Raw genomic sequence first — 6,000 nt, forward strand, 5'->3', positions numbered from 1 at the left:
TAAATTCAGCCTTTGTGGGTTACCGCTCCTGGGAATCTGCACAGACAATGGGGGATTTTTTTTTTTTTTTAGCAACCACATTGCAATTATGTTTCATTGATATTAATAACTATCAAAGTAAGTGCAAAATGACGTGGATTATTCACGCTATTTCGCTGACCATAGCGTTGATTAAATGATGAAAAAAAAATTGAGACAAAGCAGCAATATGAAACAAATTGAGCAGCTAACAGTACAGTAGCTCCCGCTGGGAGAAAAATATTAATAATAAAAATATTTTTTTTGTTGCCGTAGAAAGGTAAAAATCACATACAGTGTTCTACTGTGTTTGCGGACATATAGACCTGTGTGTGTGTGTATGTGTATATATATATATATATATATATATATATATATATATATATATATACACATACACACACACACGCACACGTACTGAGAAAAATAATGGAATGTAAAAAAAATAAAGTAATGCAGACAGAAAGACTTTCACTTCAGCATTTTCTTTCTAGCTTTCCTCCCCTATTGTTATATTCATAATGTTGCGATATTAAACAGCAAAGTGTTATAATAAAGAATTAAATATGCGTCTCTGCATATTTAAACTGTGCTCTATATATAAAGCACAGTTGTTCCTTATTGTTTGTGCTTGAAGAATCAAAGATAAACTTTACATAGTTTAAAGCCTTCATCACAATGGTTTCCAGTCACCAGATGTCGGATTTTCGAGAATGCAGATTCGACAGTAAAGTATGGCCTGTAGTAGCATTGACGTTCACAAATGTAATCATCTCGACACAAAGATAAACGGCTTTGACAAGTGTGGAAGTGGAATAAGTGTTGAGACATTCGGGCCCAGTACAAATCTGAAAAACATACTTTGATATCCGCATTTGTCGGGAATTGTCAACTGGAAGGCAAGGCAATGTAATCATGAGGGTTAAGGCAGAAAGGCAGAAAAAGCTGCATGGAAAGGTGAAAAAAAATACATTTTTGATCCACTCGTGTGTTGAAATTTAATCTATGTCACTTGTAAAAATACAGTTGCCGTTGGTCATAGAAATGCTGGCCACCGCTTAAAAAAACGAAAAAAGAAAAGAAAAAAGAAAGTAACCCTTAAGGCATGGCTCTCCTGAAAGTGGGTGACATCACAGTGTAGCCGTGTCCATTTTTTTGGAATACTCTTCACAGTACAGTAATTAAATAATTGTGATGATGCCACAATTGAGTAAAGATTGCCAGACAGTACAGTAATGTTTGCTGACACGCTATCCCGTCAGCGTGTTAGCTTTGTACCTTGCGGATTCTAAAGGATGCAGGCAAAAATATTTTTTTATAAAACACTGGATTGCAAAAAAGATGTGTCTCGCAAGCCATCTACCTTGTTAGCTGATGATGCCGAGGTGTCTTGCTCGTGAAATGATCTAGCTAGCCGGTTAGCTTCAGATGCAACCAATTCCAATGAAGTTAGGATGGTGTGTTTAATGTAAATAAAAGCAGATACATTCATTCATCTTCCGAACCTCTTCATCCTCACGAGGGTCACGGGGGGGTGCTGGAGCCTATCCCAGCAGTTTTCGGGCAGAAGGCGGGGAACACCCTGAATAGGTTGCCAGCCAGTCGCAGGGCACACAGACACAAACAACCATCCACGCCCACACTCACACCTAGGGACAATTTAGAGTTAAGCCTGCCATGCATGGAGGAAACCGGTACACGTAAAATGGTACGTGTGAGTACGTGATACTGCTTTACGAAATGTATCACGCTTGCTCGTTTGACCACTATTTACATCTAATTATAGTTTTTGAACTATGATAACCTTAAGAGGGAGCGCGCACGCAAACACACACACACACACACACACACACACCTGCTGACATTCATTTTGGCTCTTTTTTTGACAGCTGAGTGCCCTGTGACTCTCAGGGGAGGAAAAGCAGAATCAAGCAGGTATAATGTGTTGGACACTCTTCTGACTCTTTCCATGACTTCATTTGCCTGTTGAAAGACTTCCATGGGTGTGTATGTCTGTTCTCATTGAAATAAATAGATCACAGCATCTTGTATTTCTTATTGTGACCTGCAATCCATTCATTCATAACACCAGCATTTCCAGATTGGCTCATGCCGCAACGCTTTCAACAACGCTCCCTCCCTTCATCCACCTGCTTCCAACAATGTGTCAGTCCCTTGTGAGAGATGTGGTTACCAGACCAAATTTTAAAAAAACAACACCACGAAAAAAAAGTATGGTGGATGACAATAATATCTGGGCAATCAGTAACTACACTTTGCATAACCTCTGCGGGTTTCAATTGTAACAGTGACAACAGGAGAGATAAGAAAAGATCAGAAAACCATTAACTATCTCACAAGGGAGAAATTCGCAAGAAGTTTGACGAAAAGACAATGCAGAGTGAATAACCATAACAAACCGATCACTGAACTCTATCCCAGCTTTAGATAAACCCTGACCCAAAATCAACTCAAGACCTAACCACAACCCCAACACAACCCCTATTCCTCAACCCAAAGTTTTACCCAAAGCTTAAACCAGGGGTGTGAAATATACGCCCAGCGGGCTGTAAGCGGCCCCCAAGGAGGTTCGATCAGGCCCGCAGGACAATTTAAAAGTGAAAAAATAGATAAAAGACAAGGAAAAGATATATAAAAGACGAGGAAATATATAAAAGACATATTTTTAATAACAATTCATGGATCATCCACTAGGGGAACACCGTTTTGATCAGAGTAGAAGACAACATTGTTTTGATCAGAGAAGAAGATAACAGGCGTCTCAGTCTGTCACTGAGACAGCCAGTTACCTATTTGCTAGCGAAATAGCATTAGCATCAAAGCTGTATTCCGACGGTGACTTTGTTAAATGATGCATGACAAAAGTGGTTTAACTTGTATGTCCCAAGAAGCGACAAGCTTTTGCCAATATTAGCCTAATGAGGAATATAATACCAGAGAGGATTTCGGACCTATCAGCAGATTTAGACACCCAATTGAAACAGAGAGTCAAGTCATTTTATGAAATGTTTTGTAAAAGATATGTTCATTAAATGTCAACATTTTCCTAATGTTCTTGTGCTTCTTTCTACCAAAACAAAGGAAAGACATGATATACTGTATTAATTATTTATAGCAGAGTATAGTACAATTTTAATGGTCCGGCCCACTCTACCAAAGCCGTATGTGGCTCACAATGTGAAATGAGTTTGACACCCCTGGCCGAAATCAACACTACCCCAACCCCAAAACCTAACCAAGTCCTGTCCTTTAACTCCACCACAACCTGAAATTTTACCCTAAAATGACTTCTTTAAACCCAATCCCCTCTAAGTTTTGCACCATTCCATAGTAAAGGAGCTTTGCCTCGTCATGCCATGAGGGAATCATTAATTTAGCAACAGCCCGGCGAAATTGGAGCATAACAAAGCCTCCTTCGCATTTTAGATTGAATGAGATTAGCGGATCCAATCAGCATTGACATTGAGCTTGGCACCCAGCAAAACTAGACACCATACAAGACCAAACTAATCATCCGCACCGCTCTACTATAACGGAGGCAAGTCACTCAAATCCCCTCCGAGCGAAGCAGATGGGTGTTATCATCTTGCTTTTCCGAGGTGAGGTGGGATTATTTATCAACCTTCGGACCTCGTGTGTGCATGACGGCTGAGGGATGCAAAGTCATCTGTGACAGTAATCCGCCTGAGACAAAACAAAAAGATCCAAACTCTTCTCTGGAGAGGTAATCTGCTGAAAGGAGGGTGAATAGTTTATTTTAAAAATAGCCAGTAACAAACTCTTGTTTTCACTGTGAAATGATCTGTGAGCTACTTCAGTAAACCGCAAATGCAAAATCTTGCGGGCAAAAAAATATACACGTGACATCACAACACAGCTTCTTTCCAATGCTGCCAGAGATGACAGAGGCGGCTTATGTTTTACTTGAAGCGGAGCTATCGTGCCTTAAGGATTGGAGAAGGTGACTTCTGAAGGCAAACGCATGAGCAGATGATTGGCAAGTTGTCAAAAGGAGGAGTGTTTGTGTATGTCCCAATTTTCCAGTCCTAGAATGAGCACGTAAAGTGAAGCCCCTTTGCCATCACATACTATACTAGGATTTGGTTGACATTAGCGTTATGTTTTGGGTCACACATGACCTTAGTGACCTTCTGGATCAGTAAACACATACAGACTGCCCTCCACACTGGCATGGAGCCAAGGAATAGACTGGATGTCTAATGTGGTCGAATTACAACAGAGCAGAGCAGTGGGCTGTATGTGTCATGGAAGCCATTCCTACTTTGGCGGAAGCGCTTAAAATGGGACAACAGTACACCATGTCCCGCAGCAGACCTCAGGCTCAGTGTTCCACCTGCAGAGCTCAGGTCGCAAAAAAAAAAAAAAAAAAATCAATATGACGACACTTTGCACTGCATAAGAGGCATCTTCTAAGATTAGTGTAAAGGAAAACACAGGAAAGATTCCATCATGCTTTAAACAGGAATGAGAGTGGCTAGTGATGAAGAAAGCAGAAGGGGCGTGGCCGGGACGGGGGCGGGGCCACTTACAAAAGTGGCACTAAACATATTGAAGATGAAGTGTATTCAATGCACACTATTTGAAACTTTAACAGAAAAAAATCCCAAGATTGTTCACTATTCTTTCAAGTGAAAATGTGTGCAATTTTTTTGCTTCTGCATACCTGCTGAACACCAACATGTAACTTCAAATTTGCTGCTCAAAATCAAAACTAAAAAAGGAAACACGTACCCTGCCAGATTTAAGATTTGCTCATTACTTGTATTCATAAAGTGTTGTGTAAATGTGATAAAAAGCTGTTGATTCTTACCTCATACAGTGATAGTGAAGTCTCACACTGTTTACTATATATGGGTTATGAATGCATTTTATTATATAATGCATTCGTGCGATTGCGATTGGCTGGCAACTGCTTCAGGGTGTCCCCCGCCTACTGCCCGAAGATGGCTGGGATAGGCTTCAGATCCCCCGCGACCCTGGTGAGGATTAAGCGGTTCGGAAAATGGATGGATGGATTATTATATAAAGTGGATGTCTATTTACAGTATATAAAACAATATACAGTTTCATGAGGTATTTTCTCTTAATTTTAAGCTTTTTAGCAAACGCTAAAAGCTTAATGGTCCTCTCCGTCTTTTTCCAATCTCTTTTTAGCCGACTCCTCTTGTTTTTACACATGCTCCAGGCTGTCGAAAAGCGCTTGAGATCGAGTAGTTACTTTTCAGTAGAAATGTCTGTTTTCGGTGTTTCACCGAGGTTGCGTGACTCTGTAAAGCTTTCCATCCTCTCGATCCGTATAGAATGACATCGTCACACACTGTACACAGAGCTTTACCGGCGACATAGAGCTTTTTCACGAAATCCGACACAAGCACAATGGTTCTTTACTGTTTCCTACTGGGGACACCGTCAGCTTTCTATCCAACCAGTCCCAAGGGAAAGGTGTTTTTTCAGATCCACATCTATCTGACGCACTTTAGCTTCGTCGCGAGTCTCGATAACATTCAGCATTCGCGAGAAAGGGGTTTAGGAAGGTAAACATGGATTGGTTGTGATTTGTATTTGCCGATATAGCGACCAATCACAACAACTAAGACATTGGTTTTAGCCCATATAGGAAGTCACAAAAAACTAACGCTTCGCGATAAAAAAACAGGATTCAAAATGGATGCTTGCAAACGTTACTTGTAAACATAACAAGCCCCGAATCTGCTAAAGACAAGTCCGGACCGTTTTGCAGAAAAATCTCATCCCTTCTTAAAGTAGCATAATATGACTCCTTTAAGAAACTGCCGTATACTACACCACAATAAAAATTGTATCTTATGAGTATAGGTAACTATATCACTTTCTCCGTTTTACTCACATATCTGCAAGGAAACGTGTGTATGATAACTTATCACGACTGAATTGCTTTTTGGTGAACGCTATACTCAGTGA

The sequence above is a fragment of the Hippocampus zosterae genome, chromosome 17, assembly GCF_025434085.1.
Source record: "Hippocampus zosterae strain Florida chromosome 17, ASM2543408v3, whole genome shotgun sequence".
Lineage (NCBI taxonomy): Eukaryota > Metazoa > Chordata > Actinopteri > Syngnathiformes > Syngnathidae > Hippocampus > Hippocampus zosterae.